Genomic DNA, 21,622 nt, shown 5'->3' on the forward strand with positions numbered 1-21,622 from the left:
TCCATTTACCTCATGTCCTCTGCTTGTTCCATATCAATGGAAATTAGCTGAATAATGTGCAATAATAACTAAACTATTTGCAGTTGATGGACTTGTGAATGCAATGTAGATTTACTATCACTACAAAAAAATTGTTATATAGTGACAGTCAAAAATCCGTCACTGAAAACCTCGTTTCGTCACTATAGCCATCATGCTATAGCGACGACTATAAACCCTATCGCAACGGTAGAAATTTTCATCAAATTATCCTCGACGCTATAGGTTTTATATTGACAAAAAATTAAAGTCTCATTGCAATATCCCCTTGGCATATACTGACAGCATAGAATATGTTGCTATAACTTATACTTACAGAAATGCCCGTCACTTTATCCTTATTCTTAAATAATTCTAAAAGTTTTTCTTCGATCGGATAATATCGTCAAGTATAGCTATCGGGATGAAATTTTTAAAAGTTTTTAGTGACTGGATAATACCAGTGATATCTCTATAATGTTGAAATTTTTAAAAATTTTTTTATTGATGGATAATACTGTTACTATAGCTTTAGTGAAGAAAAATTTTTAGAAGTTTTTCTCGCGGATAATACCGTCAATACATCTATAGGGATGATTTTTTATAAATTTTTCTCGACGGATAATACCGTCACTATATCTCTATTTTAATATAAATTTTTCAAAAATACATTAGTAAAACAGGGACTTCGATTTCACATGCATTAGCTATAATACATCAGAAATATCTAGCATTTGAGCATGTGCAAGATCTAAGAATTCATAAATTGATGAATTTCACAATACATAACTGAAAGCCTACTCAAGTTGTCATCCGAAATTATCACAAGCAAACAGGGCCAGCTTTTATGCCAAAGAAGGCTTCCCGAATCAATTGCAATCTAGTATGTTTACTTTGTCACCGCATAGCACAATTATTGCCCGCCTTGCTTTGCATCATGAATCCTATGTTATTTAATTACAAAACACATTAAAACAGTAAAACAAAACCCAATATCTAACAGTAACACAGTAAATATCATATAAGAAGACAGAGACATAACACTCACATTGATAACTCGAGCAATCTTTGACAAACACTAGGCCATGAAATTTTTCAAACATATTACTACCAAGTGTATGGGTAGTGAATTTCATCAAAAAGAAATCAACTAAAAACTAGAAGCTATCACCAGTCCTCTACGTAAGTCCAGCATCTCGAAAGAACGAATCTTGAAATGTCAAAGAAGAATTCTATGCAATTTAAGTATAATAGCACAAAAAGAAATTAAACATAACCAAAACTTTAGAGTCTAACGAGTACCACGAGTATATATCCGAGAAGAAATGTAAATCCACAAGTGCCACATGTCTGCTTTGTGGAAATAACACTCTCATTGATAACTTAAGCAAGTTTCATGACTCTACAGACATGCAAAAGTTTCAAACATATTCTTGTCAAGTGAATCGATAATGGGAATGCAACAAAGAAATAAGTTAAAAAGCTAGAAGCGGTCACCGTGATCATTTCACAAGTGAAAGTGTCTGAGAGAAGAATGAAATCTGAAAATGTAGACCAAGAATTCCATGCTATTGAAGTATAAAACACATGAAACATTAACAGGAACAACTTACATTCATCTGGCTAACAGTACACCAAATATCCATAATATATGTAAATCTGCGAGGCACAACATTATGTTCACAAGTCGAGTGTTAGATAGAAGAATTGAAGCTAAAAATGTAGAAGAACCATTGTTTGGAGCTCCTCTGAGTCTAAGAACAGAGGTGACCAAGTTGTATATCTGAGTATTCTCAAATGGTGGAACCTTCCTCCCTCTCTCAAACTGAGGTCCATGAGCCACAAAAATGCTTCTCATTGAGAGCAATGCATTGTCATAGCTATGGTCCCCTCCGCATATATTACTCATCGGTCTCTTTGGCACCAATTTGTACCCCTCATCCACAAGGCCGACAATAGGGGGAATCCAATAGTGACCTCCAAAACAATTAAATAATGAATGACAAAAATACATCTCAAACAGAATACATCTCGATATTTCGCAAAAAGCGAGGAAAAGGTTCCTTTGTCTCAAACAGAATACATCTCTCATATTTTTTTCTAACTTTTATTCTTTCATCCGCTTCTAGTTTCTATAATAATAATAATAATAATAATAATAATAATAATAATAATAATAATAATAATAATGAATGACAAAATCTAGACACCTTTTCATGCATGAGATATAAAACTTCATTAACCAATGAGCAAAGGAATATAATATATAATATACCTAACGGACACATGAAAAATATGATCTGGAAGCCTTATGACTGAAGTTTGAAAGATATATGCTGCTATAATGCTAAGTTGTAATATTGAATGAACAAGAGATAAAGCAACGACAGCTTGCCAGCTCCCTAAACAATATAGACAATGGATTGCCAATTTCTCCTACTAGCTAAAACAGATAAATAATAAGCAGCATTAATTTAATTGGAAAGGTAAGCAGTTATCTCTGGTATCAGCTTTTAGTTATCAACTTCAATATGTGATCATCCCACATCATCAATTGACAAAAATTCTGGTCGAGGTTAAGCTGCACAAAATTTTAAAAGCAAAGACCAAAGACCATCACTCTATCTAACAAAACCACCACATAAAGCAGACTGGGATGTGGCATCCGTTTTCCATTCTTCTTAAAAAATTTCACCTGTAAACTATACATAGATATGCAACTTACCAGTCAAACAAAAACCTATCGTTAATCCAATCAGTTAAACAGCTCAAGAAAGCTAGTGAATTTCACGTCATTAACAAAATATACAAAAAATCAGGCTTTCAATTCCCTTCCAATCTTTCCATTCAACAAGCAAAACACACAAACCAAATGCAATCATCCAAATGAAACAAGAAACCACTATCCATTACCAATTCATTTAAAAACTAGGATTTGAAACCACTACAACAGTTCCACGCCTACAACTCAACCAATTCATAGGACACTCCATGACCCGGAGCGAACAGAAACCCTAAATTTTCAAGGACAACAACAAAATCCATCCCAAACGCCCTAAAAAATTTCCATTTTTCAACAAATCCAAACAATCCAGTCCCCAGGCTACAAGATCTTCACAATTACTAAAATCAATCTTTAAAAAAAAAAAAAAGAGAACAGAACCCCTATGCAACACATGAAAATCTCCAAGAAGGGCAAAAGATAAAAACCCCGAAAAAGAAAAAATCAAGATCCAAATCAAAACAACAAACTCAACCTAAAAAAACCCAAAAATAAAAATCCAGCAAGAAACATCACTATTCACAGCCCATCAAAAAGGGGATCGATAAGACGAGACCGGTTGATCTAGGGCTAGAAACACGTCGAGAATCAACACCGATAGAGCAATCGGAGATCGGGATTTAGGGCTTACATTGGCGGGATCGTGAGGGCGGTGAGGGCGGAGCAAGAGAGCCGAGATCGCCGGGAAGAACCGAGGGGTCTAGAACGAACCAAGTCCTCCTCGCCTTCCCACTACCGCTCATCACTCACTCTCCCACTCATCACTCACTCACTCACTCTCTCTCTCTCTCTCTCTCTCTCTCCATCCCTCAACAACCATCACTACCGGCCTCCTCACTCCATCCCTCAACCACCATCACTACCGGCCTCCCTCATCTCCATCTTTCTCTCGCCTGCTCTCTCTCTCCATCCCTCAACAACCATCACTACCGGCTTCCTCACTCCATCCCTCAACCACCATCACTACCGGCCTCCCTCATCTCCATCTTCACGCCCTAAACCACTACTCTCACCGGATAGAAATGCCCTAGCTAATGGAGTATGAGGATTTATACCTAGATTTTGATTGTCCGGCCGTGACGGAGTTTTCCGAAGACCTTCGTTCGCGCTTGATTCCGACTGAGAGGATGGATGGAAGGGTTCAGAGAAAGAGACTGAAGGGTGAGCTGTTGAAGAATTATTTAGACATTTTTTTAATATGTTAAACCAGTAAAAGATTAGGGTAAATTTCGATGTTAAATAACTAGATTTATAGATTTTAATGAATTATTAAAATAATTGTACATGTAACACATTCAATTTTTAAAACAAATATAATATATATTGTCTAAAACATAACTTTTATAATAATTAATATTATTAGTAAAATAACAATTAAAAAACTATTTTTATAAATGTTTATTTTCATATATTTTAATAAAATATATTTTTTAATATAACTACATATATTTTAAACATAACTATTAGTAAATGTCCAATTTATTCTGATATTTATAAAATTTTATTAGGATGAACCATTTATAGTTACACAATTTGACCGTCACTATATATAATAATCAATATAGCAATATTTATACCAATAGGAAAAATAGGTGTCATTAAATGCTTAATTTCTTTCTAACAGCTTATAAAATTTCGTTAGTATAAATAGTCTATACCTACAAAAATTTGACCCGTCATTATAGATAAGCATTGATATTAGCTATACTAATGGAAGAATATGCATTTGTAAATATTTGATTTATTCTGATAGTTAAAAAATTGTGTTGGTATAAAAATTCGTCAGTAAATATTTTCTCTATTCTGGCAATTTTAAATTATTATTGGTAAAAAAAGTCTATAGCTACAGAATTTGATCATCACTATAGATATATATAGTTATGTAATTTGATCGTCACTATAGGTAATAGGCATAATACAATAATAGCTATACTGACAGAACTAAATCCGTCAGTAAATATCTAGTATTATTGGTAAAAATAGTCTATAGCTACGGAATTTGACCGTCACTATAGATAAAAGTCAGAATACAATAATACTATACTAACGAAACGAAATTCGTCAGTTGATATCTTATCTATTCTGACAGTTCTGAAGTATTGTTTGTAAAAACAGTTTATAGCTATAAAATTTGACCATCACTATAGATAAGTGTCTGTATATGGCAATTTTTTTGTAGTGTATGTATAATCATCTTCTATGTATGATCTTCCAAAATACATTTACTTGTTGTGAATTTTGTAACATGTTTTTGTTTATATGATGTAGATAAGAGAAAATATGCCGAAATTAAAATTGAAGTGTATGAAAATGGTCATGTCAGAACCTGCTCCAAATAATGGTACTGGGTGTGACGCTGGTGTGGGTGCTAGAATGAACAACACTAGCAACTCTAATTCATCAGTCCCTCTTGGTTCTAATAGATCCGCTCCAACACTTCATGTTGCTCCTCACTGCTTGATCTCATCAACTTCAGTTGATTCAAATCATAATGAACAAGTGCCAAACCAAAATAATTTTACCAGTTAATGAATCAGAAAATTTAAATGCAGTTTAATTCATATCTTCAATTTTAATAATAATTTATTATATTTGCATTAATGTTCTTATTTTCTACTAATATGTAAATTATTGTAGTTGATAGTAATGAACAAAAAGAGGCCGAACTACTTTGAAAGACTGATGGTCATTACCACCGAGAAGAGAGGATTGTGGTGAGTGCAAATCATTTGGGACAACCAATTGTGCCCGAAGCACAACTATTAGCTGGATTTCTCGGCATGCTTGCTCGAACTGGTCAACAAATTGGCATCCATCATGAGAGTTGGCATAAAGTGCCAAAAACATTGAAGGATGAATTGTTCAAATTTATTGAGGTAAACCCATATAATTGAATTGTTCAAATGTTGTATCTATAAATATACAAACATCAAGTTACATTAATAAACAAAATTGTTTATAATGTCTTCAACAAGTTACGATTTGGTCTTCAGATTTCAAAAGAGTGTGCTCAAGTCTCAGGGGAAGAAATGGGGAGATTACAAGCATGATTTTGAAAAATGTCATTTCAAACGAGAAGATGGTTTTCAAGTGAACAAAGATAAACATCCAAATGCAACCATTCAATGGCAATGGGAATAATTAGTCGATTATTGGCATTCAAGTAAAGGAGAGGTATGAATATGAATTTTACTTATTTTACTCAAATTATCATATCTTTCTTATTTCTAAGTTAGTATACATGTCATTATGTAAGATTTAGAAAGACTTGGGGTTGCTAGCAGAAAACAACAAAAATATACTCACACTTCTAGATCAAAGAGCTTTGCTAGAAAGGAAAAGGAAATGGTAAGCAAATATATATTAAGAATTAAATTGTTATTGTGAGTTAAAAATGTTGTTTTTTTTTTACTTTCGTTTGTATTTTAATGATGTGTTCAAGTTTATCTCTTGATGTTTGTGATTCAAACAATTTTTTTGTTTAAACAATTGTAGGAGGTTAACAGTGGAAGAAAAGTAGGATGCATCGAATTTTTTAAAGCAACTCATAACAAAAAGGATGGTTCTCACATGAATGTGAAAACTGAACAAATTATGGTAATAATTATGTCTTAAGTATTCCTTAATTTGTAATTTGGTGCGAAATATATGACTACTTTAAAATAATTTTGTTTCATTATATACAGGATAAAGCAAATGAGAAATTAGCTGAATGTGAAACAGTAGATGAGGATATGTAAATGGTTGAAACTGAAATTCTAACATGAGTTATTGGAAAAGAACGATGTGGGCGAGTAAGAGGGCTTGGATTGGGTCCAACACTCAAAACTTATTATAGGGGTGCAACCAGCAGAACTTCTACTACCTCAAGCGCCTAATCAAATGAGTTTGTTGAGCGATTTAATCAAATGGAACAACAAATGCAACAATTGAAAGAGGAGCGAGAGTAAGAATGTGCACAACATGAGCAAGAACGTGCACAAGAATGTGCTCGATATAATGCTCTTCTTGGGTTTTTACAAACTTGATTTCTTGGAGTTACTGTCCCTGGAGTTGACACAGTTGGCTCAACTTCTCAGTCATAGGTATTTTGAAAGTGGAAATGTTACTGTGTTTGTATCTATTTGTTATAATTTTAAAAGCATTGTGGAATTTAATTGCAGAATCAGCCTTCTGGAGATGAGTAGTGGCATTCATCAAGCTATTGAGGATTTTTATTTATCTTTGTTTTCTTTTGTATTATGTGGAGTAAGACAAGAATCACAAACCTAACTATGTGCTAATTAATATTGAAGACTTTTGTGACTTCTAATTGGTTTTAAATTATTAAACATCAACTATTGTGTTTTTGTACATAGATAACTATGTGACTGTTGTTATCTTGAATGTTAATTACAGGTGTTTGTAGTACATTTTGTTTGTAAAAAATGCGCATAAATAAAATTGCAAAATGGAAGGAATTATATTCAAAATAAATTTAGCGGCGTTTATACTCAAAATACCGGGAGAGCATATCATTTTACTGCAGTTTTATCAAGAAAACGTCGTTATTTAGTGGCTTTTATCAAAAAAAACACCGTTAACAATCATTAACATTATTTAAAAGATGGGAAAACTAGTGGTGTTTTTGCTAAGAACGCCAGTAATTTAGTGGCGTTTATAAAATAAACGCCACTAAATTTAGTGGCGTTTATTTTATAAACTCCACTAACTTAGTGCCGTTTATTTATCAAAATGCCACTATATTTGTGGCGTTTTGAAATAACACACCAGGAAATTCGTGGCTTTTATTTATACAAACTCCGCTAATTTACATTTTCTAAAATTTACAAACCACACATTTGCACGGCGTTCATGCTACTGATCGCCACTATAATAGCGTTGTTTAGTTTAATAAACGCCACTATTTTGATGCCTTATATATGTATACTTCGCTACCAATTTTCCCGGTGTTTAGTAAGAAAATGCCACTAAAACACCGACGTTATCTTTAGCGGCATCATCGGCGGTGTTTTGGGAAAACGCCGGTCATTAATTTTGCGGCATTTATAAACGCCGTTAAAAGCCGAGAAAAATGCTGTTGATAGTCCCATATGGTGTAGTGTCTCCCAAAGCTTTCTTCAAGGTAGTCTTGTTCTTATTGTCCTTTATTGTAGTCTTGTTCGGGTAGTGTTAGTAACTCTTAAAGTTTTTGAAGCTTTGATCAACATTAGAGTCATTCTTCCCCTCCAAGTAAGCTCCTTCCTCAGTTGTACATGTTGCCTTGTATGTTCTCTTGGACTTCTGTCAGTGCACATGTAGACCATGATTCCTTCCCCTAGATCATCACTCAATATGGTTTTGATAGTGTTGATGTATGGCTAGTTGTTTAGTCTTGGAATGATACTTATGCTATGATCATGGTTCTGAGGTTAGTGTTAATGCTTAATTTTCAGTGATTAAACCTTGATAGTTTGGATTACTGGGTGGTAGTTTGGGTTGTCAGCATTTTAGACTGAGAGTTGTTCATCAACACACACTTAGAATCCAGTGTATGTTCACATGTGCTCCTTATATATGTGTTTATATAAAAAGATTAATGTGTTTTGCATAATGATATCCACACTTAACTCCCTTTGGAATTGGCACATCACCTGCATCCTTGCACGTGTTATTTCAAAGCATGCTTAGGTCTGTGTGTGTGTATATATAGAAATTCATGCATTGACCTACTGCCTTTGAGTAATTGTATATATGTACAAATATATGCCCTTTTAATTGAATGCTTTCCAGCTTTTTGTCAGCCCAATGTATGTGAAAAAATTATATGTATAGTAACATATATATATATATATGTATATATGTTTAAATGTTATTTATTATTATTGGTTACACTTGCGTAAATGTACATTGTTATTGCAAACTTTTTTTTTTTGTAAGATAGGTCAATGTATTTGTCGTTTGTAGCTTGACCCACTTCATGGCTTAAGTATTATGGTTAGTTTGGGTTTAAAAATTTGGGTTAAAGGGTTAATTTTATTATTTAGTATGGGATCTCTTCAATGGGCTGACCCTAGCTTTAAGACTTGAATATTAGATTGAGGAAATTTTGAGATAAGTAATCCATGTGAATTTTGCATATCCTTTTCATTAAATGTACAACTTTGGCAAATTGTGCATGGGTTGTTCAACCCATTTTTGTGGTATGTATTTGTTGTTTAAAATTTTTGACAAGGTTAAATTCCTTTAATGATCATTGCTAAATATCAAATTATTCATATCAAAAATGTATTTACACTTTATTTCTACTTGCTACTCAAGATTGTATAATTTTATTTATTTAGTTATTAATTGTTATCATATATCCGATATTCCATCCTTACCACTATTTGGATTATTCTCTTAAAATTTGATATTTACCCTTTTTTTCCTGGTGATTATGTTTATGTTTGTTCTTTCAATTATTATAAAATTTATACCTTAATGGCATTATTTACCAAGTGCCTGGTTTTTGTTGGCTTATGCATTTAATTGCAATTGTTTTCCCATTTTGTCAATCATCTTTTCACTTATTTAATTATTATGCTTGGTGGCTATTATTTTGGAAATATTATTCTTTTAACTCCCAGGTTGGTCATTCTAATCATTCAGTGATTGTTATTTTTACATCTATTCAATTACTACCTTATTTTAATTAGGTTTATGTTTTATTTTGTGAAGATTGTATGATATGTATTTTTGTGTGTATGAAAATGTGAGAAACTTTTGAACATTTATGGACTTAGTTCTACCTTTATTTTTTAATATTTAGTCTCCAAATAGCTATGTCTAATCCTGTCAGTGGGAGTTAAACACTAACCCGGTCAACAAGAATTCATAGAAAAATGAGACTGTAGTTTCGCACCGCTCTATCACTGAATAATTACAGTCATTAATATTTTTTTGGCTCGGGTCATCGAGGGTAGATAAATGACATTTGATATTTCTGGCTCGGGTCACCAAGGAAAAGTAAATGACCTTCGATACTTATAGTAAATTTGGAGACAAATTTTCCTAAAATTTTATTTTTCTGAGATCGTATTACTAGGTTTTACATTTTGGTAAATGGCAAATTTGGAAATATTCTTTTATTAGAATATTATACTCATATTACTTTCTTAGTGGATTACTTACCTGCATGTGGCCTCATGTGTTTGTTGTTAAACCTTTTTCAGATCTGGAGTAGTAGATTGGAGGAGTTTCTAGCTAACAGGTTGCCTATAGCTGTGTCGCTCTTGTTCTTGTAGGTTTCTTTAATTGGATGGAACCTAAAAACCTTGCATTTTGTATTTTGCATTCCTGTAATATTTATCTTGTGTTGTAATTCTGTATTAGTTAAATTAGTACTTCAGCAGTTGGTTTATATTTCTATGATAAGACAAGTTTTGAGGATTTGCTAACCTGCCTAATCGAGGACCTATGGGGCGGCGTCCGTTTGTCCGCACATCAGGTACGGCTTAGCTAGGTCTGGGGTGTTACAGTTAGCATAACATGGTTAATGTGACAACAATTTAGCTTAAAAAAAAAAAATCTAGCTATATTCTCACATATTTTGCTATGGTAATAACAATAATAATAGTAGTAGGTTTTTAACAAATATATACATTTAGCTTTTTTGGGTTAAAAAAACGTAGCACATATTTTATCATTTCAGTCATAAACTTAATAAATCCATATCTAAACATTAAAATTATGTGCTGTAAATAGATTGCAGTGTAATAAAGCTCTTTTTTTTAGTTTTAGATATAAAGAAAAGTCTATGAATTTGTAGTTGTTGCCTAATCCACTACAAATAATGCAATTAAAAGAATTAAAAAACATAGAAAAAAAAATCAAAAGTCAAACTTAAATAATTATGAAATAAGAAATAGAGAATAACTATTATAAAAGAAGTCTTCATCACTAATATTGAAAATTCTCATAGACTATAAAGTTGTAAAAGCTAGATGTCTACCCTTGCACTTACTGAGCATGGAGATGAAATAACATTTTAATTTTTCCTTCCCAATCACTATTAATTTGTCTTTGCTATCATTTTCTTCTTGTTGATTCTTTAATTGAACAAATTGTACCTATAATTATCATGTGATAATAATTAATTAGTTATTTCTTAATTAGAAATGCAAGAATTGCATTAAAAGAAAATTAGCATAAAAAATAATGCCCGAAATGGCATTTTAAGAAGAAAGATCAATTTCTTTATCTTTCTTTTTTGAGATTCAATCCAAACATCAACTTGAGAATATGTCTTTCCTTTTTCTTTTTTCTATAAAACCATTTTACAATGAAAACTAATTCCAACAACATATGAAAATATTATGCTAGTAATGTCACCAAAAATCATCAATAGTCGAATGAAATGTATGAATCTTAATGTTATTTATCAACAACTCAACAAATTAACCAAAAAATATTATTTACATTGTTGATACCACTTGATGATTAGCTGAGCATAATTTTTGGTTACTGTAAATGGGCATTGATCTGTTCTTCTTATTTTCTTATTCTTCATGCTTCTCTCCTATAAAAAAAAAAAGAAAGTTATTTCATTTAATAAAAGCAATATACTTATATATACAATAATAGTTAAAGTAATTTATTTATTATACTATTTTGAAATGTCATATCACTCCAAAAATTAACAAAATAATTCCAATCATTCACCTCAACATTCTTATGTTTATTTATTAGGTGACTATGATGCATGGGGTATAATGGAGTTAATACATATGATGCTTTGAAGAAAGAGAACTTCTAAATGTGTGTTGTAATTTTATGGACTATGAATGACTTTCCTGTATATGCAAACATATCAAGGTGGAACACAAAAGGTACATTAGCTTGTTCTTCATGTAATAAGGATGCTACATCTTTTCATCTTAAATATTATCATAAATTTTGTTTCATGCGTGCTTAATGGTATCAACTGGGCTAGCATGACTTGGGCACTAGTGTGCTCTAATTGGTAAGTGTGCCAAACCCCAGTAATCATCCCAGTATGGGGGCATAACCCATGCTGGGTGAGCTCATGCCGCGCGGCGAGGCACCGCTCGATTTTTTAAAAAAATAAAAATAAAAATTTTGATTTTTTTTAAATCACAAAATTCTAAAAGAAAAAAATTAATGAAAAAAACCCAAAATTCCATAAAATCTGGACTTTACATTATTATTTATTCTCTAAATTTATTTTAAAGAAAAAATCAGAACAATTAATAATCTATGATATTATCTATTGATATCTATACAATTGAAATGTTTTAAAAAGAATTTAAAAAAGAATCCATTGCTATGTTCTTCGAATCATCATCCAAAGATTACAGAAAGATAAAAGATTATAGTTTCAAACAACAAAAAAACAATCAATATTACATGCCATTGCTAATCCTCTCTGTCTCTGTCACCCCCGTAACTCAGTATGGGTGGACCCAGTGCGCGGACAAACGGCTACAGACCCACAGGGCAGGAGCCCAGTGAATCTGCAAGACCTCAAAACCTAACACAAAGTCGAGATGGAAGATAAACTGATAGGAATACAAAATACACATACAACTTAAAGGTTACAACCAGGTTTAAATATAGAACAAATGAAAATACATAATGACCCACAAGAGGTTCTTATACAACCAAACAACTGATTACAAGGCAAAAAACACGACTCCAAAGGAAAGCATCTACTGGAAGCTAATTCTAAGATCCCTGGGTCTACTGCTCTTGATATGAAAAAGATTTAAAACAAATCCATGAGCCCACTAGCCCAGTAAGTAATCCAAAAACAAACCAAAAACAAAAGTTCAAATCTGAAACTTGCACAAAATCAACAACACAAAAAAATTGTGTGATAAAAAACAAAAGGCCAAACAAAAGGCAACAGATTACTGAGTATGTCTCCAAATTCACTATAAATGCCAGAGGCCATTTGTTTACCCTCGGTGACCCGAGAATGAAAATCAGATGACCGTTGATTATTTCACCAAACGGACATGGTGCGAAACTGCAGTCTAATTTTTTTAAAATTTATTGTTGACAAGGTCAGGGTTTAAACCCCACTAACAGGGTTGCATATCGGTCATTTGAAGACCAAAACATTCAGATAAAATTTCATAACCAACATATAGAATATTCATAAATATTTTGCCAAAGAATTGTGTGATAATATTAAAAACAATTAAATAAATAAAATAAAAAAATATCAACGTATTTATCTAAATGTGCCAAATACCAGCCTGATTCTCTCATTAAAGGAATAATAAAATAATAATAACAATAATAATCAAATATATTACCATTAAAACAAACATAACACATGAGTGGAAGAAAATTTTATTTGATCCGCAAATCAATGGAACGAGGTATAAGAAAGCAACAAGATAGAAATCAAGTGATGCACAAGGTCTCTTAAACAATGGAAAAAAAACTTAATAAAATTTTGAAAGGGATAACAGCATGACTCCAATGAATTTAAAAGTAGAAATAATTCACCAAAAGTACTAACCATGAGATATGCTTATAATCCAACTAATCAAATAGTTTAAGTATAGCTTGGACTGAATAAACAATAAATTATTCACAACTATCCCTCACTCTCTCAAAATAAATAAACGAAATAGACAATTGAATAAATAAAATATTTGGAATAATTACTCAATGAATTTACACAAAAGGTAGAAAGACAATTAGAGATATCCTAGTAATCATAGAGAAATAACCAAATGATTAACAAAAAGTTTGTTTTCAGAAATTTCTAAAAATGGGAATATAAATAATAACAAAATATATACGAAAATATAATGATAGATTACTTACTTCAAACAATCTTCAAGCTTTAGAACTTCACCGACACTAATGGATGACTTTCGGTAATCATCCTATCATAAAGACATCGAACTATATCTAAGTCTCTAATTAAAAGCAACAACAGTTTGAAAGTGTCTACAAGTAGGCCTAGCACAATACTAATACTAGTGGTAATAACAATGATGTGAAACAGGAAAGTAGAATGATTAACAAGAACAGGCGGTGAGAGAAACAAGGATGGAATTAGGTCTCCTAGCACAAGTGACAGGTCAATGCATGCATGCATGCATGTATATATATAATCACATATATATGGCTGTAGAACCAACATATGTGTGCATATATACTACTATAATCAAAAGGCTGCAAAAAAGTCAATATGTATATATATACTAAACTCGATGGTTATAGAATCAAGTAGGACATGCAACCAACTACCTGGTATAAGAAATGGCCAAATATGAAGTATTATGAACCTTGTTTGGAAAGTACTTTGATCTAAACATCGGACCACATCTTAGAGACTTCTAATCTTTTGTTTTCCATGCAAACAAGTAGGAATGCAAAGCTCAGGAAAAGGATCAAGTTCACTAGTTTTTCAATTAACAAAAAATAAATAAATGCCTTTAGAAAGGCATGCACAAGGATGCAGAAACCTGCAAGGCCCAACACACATGCCATAACTACATAACTATACATTACTTAGGCATGCAAAAACTTGGGTTTTTAGCTTGGGTTTCAAGCATAAATGTATAAGCATATTGATGGTTCCATGAGTATTAATTAGGTAGCTTGGAGGCCAAGAACTAAAGATATTCAAGAGGTACAAGAGTGAGTTTCAGCATGCATAAAGAGAGAGTTTATATGCTAGGATAAGCACAAACAATCAAACAAGAAGGGAGTGTGCAATCTCATGCTAACATAAGCAACAAGCTAACAACAACCATTCATGAAAGGGAAGTTAGCTTCCAGACAAGGTGAACAACCTTCAGCAAATAGCTCTAGGTTGTTGACAAGCTGATGAGGTCCTTCCCGGCTTGATTGTCGTTTCTACAATGCTCTGTTAAAGCTCTTCACTCTTTAGACTTCAAGTGGAGAGGAAAAATCAGATTTAGGAGTGGAAGACAGCAAGGAAGGGATAGGGGTGAGGGAAGGAAATGAAATATAGTTAACAGGCAGCATGGATGGGATGGATCCTTGGAATCCCTCTAGGAATTCCTCACTTCGCAAGCTTTTCACAGCAAGAAGTAAAAAATTAGGGGTTAAGGGAGAAAGAAAAAAGGTTTAGCAACTTAAGCAGACTCTAAAGCATGGGAGGGGTCCACAGCCTCCTTCTCTTTGCCGGCCTTCTCCTTCTATTCTTCTCTGCCTCTCTCTTTCTCAGCCAATCATCCCTTTAGCTCTTTCTCAATCCCCCTTTTCATCTCCTCTCTCTCTCTATGTTATTATATAATAATAATATTATGGAATGATCACTACACTGATTTTTATTTTTATAGTCACATTTCTAGAGGGGTTTTTAAAAAAACTGCCTGTATATTTAATTTTTTTTTTATAAACCAATAAAGGGGTAGAGGGGATTTTCTAAGCCCTCTCTAATTTTCATTTATTAAAAAAACCCTCACTCACACAAATTGAACACTCACTAATTAATATCCATCAGATCACATCCACTCACTCATACTAACTTAAAAAAAAATTCAATTAATGGTTCTCACTCACAAAAACGAGAACATTGAGGTCTCTGCTTCACCACAATCATCACCTTCGTCTCTTCCAAGCGCTTCACCGTCGATGCCACCTTCATCTCCATCTCTTCTTCAAGATCATTGGGTTCTCTGCCAAGCACGTCAATGTCCATCTCAAGATCGCCGACTCCTACTTCCAGGTTCAACGAAAACTGATGATGTTTTGGATTCAGGGTTCGAATTTCAATCGATCTGTGATGATTTTCTTCTTTTGGTTGTAGCTATTGAAGGTCTTACACTACAATTTGTTAGTGTTGTTCTCAAAGGTTCTAGCCAACATCAGGGCACAAATTTTTTTGGGGTTTTTACATAACAGTGACGATCGCCAGAATCCAGCTAAAGCCACGCTTGTTCACCCTAGAAAGACCATCCAGGTTCATCTCTTTCTTTGTTTCTTTGATTTTGTCCCTAATTTTAGTGTGGTTTTGATTTTTTTTTTTAATCTTGTTGTTCTTAGGTTTTATGATTTTTTGATTGTTTTTATCTTGCTATTTTTTTTTAATTTATGGGATTGAACAGTTAAGGTGAGAGGAGGAAACATTGCTTCAGTAATTGAGGGAGATGATTTGTAGGGTTCTATTTTTGGTGGTCATTTTCTAGACTGTGGAGATGTTGTTATGCCTGGATTAGTAGATGTGTAAGAAATATTCAGACTTCTTTTTATATAGTTATATAAAACTAATTTATTGTGCTTGTATAATTCTTTGAAACTTTTGATTGTTTTTCTTTCATATATTTGAACTTGTTGTTGTTCTTATAAAAACTAAAGAGAATGAACTAGTAGAAATGACATGATTGTGAAGTTATATGCCTGAGAAAATTATCATCTAAAAAATTATTTGATTAAGGTTATGTCAAAGTGTTTAGTGTTGTGTTGTTATTAATTTGTCTGAAGATGGTTCAAAGTGTTGATGATATTGTTTGTAGACTATGTGTACCAGATAACCTGGAAAAACTTCATGTGGAATAACTTGGTATTAGTTTAGTCATATTTCTATATGTTTAGGAAAGTTATCTATTTGTGATGATAGTGATTCCACATTCTTATGATTGTTGACCTGGCTGGCATGTTATTTTGATATTGAAGGCTGGATTTGTTGGTGATGCTTTATTTAGTAACAAATGTTGAGAGGCTATTTTTTTCATAGTTTAGTTTTTCTTCTTACTCTTTAATAGCTAGCATCTTTCCAAATCTTGATTTAAAGTATTAGGATAGGATATAATTGTAAGCATATGGTGTATTACTCTGTGTGGCTAAACTTTTTGAACGCTAACATAAAATATTTCAGTTTGAATATATAAGTGAGTTGAAACTTGATAGTATTCAATGGGAAGCTTTTCAAGGATTGGAAAATTTAAAATTTAGTTGAAAGATTTATAATGCAAGACTAGAACTAGTGCTATGGGTGTTTTTGCAATGAATTAGTTTTTCTGATGGTGCAGAGGTTCAACAGTTAAATGTTTGCGCATCATTTCAGAAATTAAATCTTGAGAGCTCTTAAAAATAGGAAACCATGGATTGTCTTATATGTGTAGGTTGAGTATTAGCAATGAGACCGAGGTTTAAAAAGGCGAAAGGCGTACTTGAGGTGTTTTTCTCTTATGAGGCGAGGCGTAAGCCTCGAGGCGATCTGAGGCATAAGCCTCACCAAAAATACTAAAAATTGTAAATAATAATTGATATAATAGACTAAATAATCATAAAATTCATAATAAAATGATTCATTGTTTTTAATTTCATATCTTTGATTTAATTGGATTTGAGATGATTATTATTTTAGATAATTTGTAGATAATGAATAAAAGTTAATTTATATTACTTATAAGTGTTAAGTTAATATTTAAATTATAAATATTTTTAATATTTTTAATAACTTTATTACCATCTTTGATACATTATTAAATATATATAATATATATAATATATTTTTATTTTAAAATAATCTCATCCATTGATCAATGAATCAATGATTTGAGTGTTATTTGAGTGTTAAAAACCCTAGCCTCCACCCGTATGAAGCCACCAGGCCCACCACAACCGAATCCACCACTGGCATAAGAATTTATGTCTAGGGTTTGGATTTGGGATTTTAATTGTTCCAATGATTGAGAAGAGCTTTGGTTATGTCACGCCCCAGCCCATCAAGCTGGGTCCACTGACAAATCGGCCGCATCCAATGGGACTTGGCCTCACGGGGTGCAAGACCTCAGATTTGACCTGGTCAGAGTCAACCCTAACAAGCAGAACAGAAACAATAATATCAACTACAGATAGGGTCGCAGAAACAGGGATAATACAGATATGGACTATGACAGTCCTAGACAGTACACAAGTAGCTTACATGCCAAAATACACAAACATGATACAAGTCTCACTCGTACGGAATAAAATAGCATACAAGGTTCACAACCTCGAAGAATAGGTAATGACAAGTCACAACTACAGAAGAAGCCCCAGAATAACCCACTGACCCTAAGCTTGATCTTCTCCTGTGGAAGGAAAAATTCACAGAGCACATGAGCAACAAGGGCCAGTAGGATCGCAGAAAAATAATTGAATAATACAGATATAACAGAATAATTAATAATTCAGACAGAATACAGAAATAATCAGAAAATGCAGAAAACACGTAGAAAAACAGACATGTACATCTCCCTGACTGATAACAGAAATCAACAGCACGAGGCCGAATCATCGACTATGAAGTCGGAACAAAACAGAATATTAACAGCCGGAGCTGGATCTTCGACCGCAGTGAGAACGGACACGCATGTCCGGTAGCGCTACTACAAAAAACATGTGCACATTGTTAGGACTTGCTCCTCCTAGCTGGGTGAGCCAGGAATGGAGATGTACTAAAACCGCATAAATACAGAATACAGATTAAGAAAATACTGAATAAATCACTTGACAAATAAATAACTTAAATAATTAAACAGATAATAAATACATAATAATAAATAAGATATGAATAAATATTGCAAAAACAACATTATTTAAATAAATAATTAGTCACACACAAAAATACAGAATTATACGGTGCGAGAGCCTACTTGGCTCCGAGCTACACTGACGGGTTCACCACGTCCCACGCATTAAGATTCTCTACCGAAATCTAACCCAACAAAACAAGCTAACATAGATTCACAAGACTTGGTCTGGGTTTTAACTTACAATTACAGCCCGAGCTAACACAACAATTAAAAGACTTCAAGGCTAGCAAGGAAACAGAACAACCATGCACATCAAAAGAAGCATAAACAAATATTTCAACCTTAACTTAAACACCAACCAGTAAAACACAAGCATTAAGGCCAAAATTATCTTCCAGAACATCAATAATTGTTTAATCATAAAAAGAAATTAAAACAATAAAAACTAAACACCAAAAGAAACTCAACATTCTGATGGCATGCTTTCACTCTCAAAATGCCAAACTTAAGCACATAAATATGGATTTAGATCCATAACTAAAGACTAAATTAAATTAAGAGCACTAAGAGCATGTTGTATAAATATATATATATATATATATATATATATATAAAATATGTGTAACTACATGTAAAAAAAATAAATCTAAATAACTAAATTCAGGGAGACATGTTTTGCAGGCTTCTAATTTCCAGCGCAACATGATTTTTAAAAGAAAAACTGATATGCAAGCATACACATGAATACAAGTGAACTAAACTAACAAAAAAAATCAGACATGCTTACAAAATCAAGGGAGATAATTAAAAATCATAACAAAATAAGGTTGCAGGTTCCATCAATCTCCATGTTACAGCATGCACACATAATAATTCAAAATGACAAATACACTCCAAAACATGAAAGACCAACCCAAATAAAATCTTAGACGTAACATGCTAAAATAATAAAACAAAGCTTAGTCAAGACAAGGATCAAGCTTAACACCAGGCTATAACATATGAACAAACACAAATTCAAGAAGGATTATCTCCCTAATTAAGAGGCTAGGAAAACTTTAGATAGACAACCAAGATTCAAGAACCAAATATAACTCACAAGGCAAGGTACCTACCTCTACACTAGTCGAAGAGTTGCCGGAGAAGGTTGCTTTCAGTCGTAAGAGCTTCCAAGAGAATGGTCAAGCTTGATGCAGGAGAAGGAAGAGAAGAATGAAGCTTTGAAGAGATATTTTGCCTCACAATCATTCACCTCCAATCATGCCAACCCAAGCATGATTAACTTTAATCATGCCCAAGAAATCAGGGAATAAAGCCAAGTATGTGGAGAAGCATGTCGGCAGTCAAAAACATTCAACCAACTTGGTCAAAGTTTCTAGTCAAAGATGGAAAAATTTTAGAAACATTACAGGTTATGATTTTTTTTGCATAAAAGAAATCGAGAAACTCGGCCATTGCAGGATATTAATTAGTTCTATTGTTGGCTATATCCTTTTGTTATTGTCAGTCTTCTTTGATGGTTGAATCTAGGGTAAAGAATTTCCATATTTGGATAAACTGAATTAGGTGGTGAATTGATCATGTTTATTACCAAATTTGATGCAATACTGACTATCAAACTTTGAGACAGTCTAATATAAATCGTATAGAAAGATTTGAATGCAAAAAAAAAAAAAAAAATTTGTAAAAATAAAATTCAAGTTTAAAAAGATGAAAAGATAGTGGATCTCTTTCCATTATTTTCCTTTAACATATTAAAAAAAAAAAATCATTTGATGCCAAGGATTTGTAGTATTTACAAATAAAATTAGATCATGTTTGTCTATTAAATTTTTTCCCCCTCTTTTGTTTTGAAGATTAAATTTCAATTTGTTTCATTTAATAAAATCATATTAAGTAACCTTGATGTTTAACTCTCATCCTTGAGTTTTCTTCATCAAAACAGACATGCACAAACGCTTTAGAGATAATATACAAACACATTTAGATGGTGGATGGTACAATATCAAAATAATAAATCTGCATTCTACATCAACCTCGTCCATCCTAGTTGCCAATAAATAGAAATTTTAATTAATATTTAAGCAAAATAAGATCATAGACATGCATTAATTATCAAGGAATAATTGCCTAAAGAAATAAAAAAACAATGAAAAGCCAAAGAAATCTATGTTTTACTTATATTAGCATGCAAAGGTAGGGTGACAACCAAGTGCATGTCTTCTTACATCTGGCTCTAGCCTCTTTTGATCTGCTTGATGGAGCAAATCTTGCAATAACATGCAAGGCTTCTTTGAGTTTGGCTGCATGTTTTCTCTAAAATTGCAAAGTATAAGAAGGTTGTAGGGTCCCTTTTAAATTAAAAACAAAAAACAAATTAAATGAGTTAAGTCACTTCTAGAGAAAAAAATACAAAACTTTTTATTTGAAAGAAAGTTCATACAATGGGAATGAAAATATATTTCCTCTTAAATATATTTTTTGTCTTTGATCCACTTAAGCACCATGTCCTTTGTTACTGCTCTCTTTTACATAGAAAAACCATAACGAATTAAAACATATACAAGACCTCTTTTCTTCAGTTAAATTTTACCATAAATGCCTCCATCAATGAAAAGGACATTGCCAAATGATAGTTGCGGCCATAACTATATCATCATAGGTATCTCAAAACAATGTAACTTACTTAAAGTAAAATTTAAACTTGATATTAGGCAATTTATACATGTTCATGATTTTATTAGGCAATTGACACATGTTCATTATTTTATATCAGATTCATGTTAGACATTTGTCACACTGAGGCAAGGGGTGAAAACAAAGAAGTTATTATCCAAAATTCTTTTTTTTTTGTTTCCAATGTGACAATTTTTTCTCATATATTTTTATGTGTAGCATTTCATTATTTAATAGGATGAGATATCTTTTAATGATTTTACTATGATAGGTTCCACGATAGAGCAATGATGTGAATTATGGTATATTTTTTCTTTAGTAATATTTATTTGCTCAAAATGCTCTTGCAATTTTCAATCTAGATAGCTATACATATTTTTTTGACTTAGCCTTTAACTATGAAGTGCATATTTATACATGCTTCAATTTAAAAATTGATTTACATTGTAAACACTGAGTGTTTTTTTCTTCAAATCAAGGAAGATTGGTTTAACCGAGATATTTTTGAAAACTTTCAAAAGGAAGTTTTATTTTTATGTAAGTTAGGAATTATTTACTTACTTTTGTTTATTTAAATCTAAGGCCCCAAAATAGGAATCTAACCTTATAGATGTTTATATTTTCCACTTATTTAGGCATCTTCATTGGGTTA

The 21,622-nt window shown here is 32.3% G+C and overlaps 2 long non-coding RNA genes across 2 annotated transcripts; one reads left to right on the forward strand and one right to left on the reverse strand.

The window, feature by feature from the left end:
• Positions 1-15,269: 15,269 nt before the first annotated feature.
• LOC120269337 lies at positions 15,270-16,153 on the forward strand. The gene is made up of 3 exons (XR_005539136.1): positions 15,270-15,500; positions 15,582-15,734; positions 15,880-16,153. It is a non-coding gene; the product is annotated as an uncharacterized LOC120269337 (long non-coding RNA).
• Positions 16,154-17,609: 1,456 nt separating this feature from the next.
• Positions 17,610-19,572, reverse strand: LOC120269212. Its single transcript, XR_005539101.1, has 3 exons — positions 19,410-19,572; positions 18,005-18,216; positions 17,610-17,850 (listed from the first exon to the last, which is right to left on the reverse strand). It is a non-coding gene; the product is annotated as an uncharacterized LOC120269212 (long non-coding RNA).
• Between the last annotated feature and the right edge of the window lie 2,050 nt (positions 19,573-21,622).

Source organism: Dioscorea cayenensis, chromosome 9 (assembly GCF_009730915.1).
Source record: "Dioscorea cayenensis subsp. rotundata cultivar TDr96_F1 chromosome 9, TDr96_F1_v2_PseudoChromosome.rev07_lg8_w22 25.fasta, whole genome shotgun sequence".
NCBI lineage: Eukaryota > Viridiplantae > Streptophyta > Magnoliopsida > Dioscoreales > Dioscoreaceae > Dioscorea > Dioscorea cayenensis.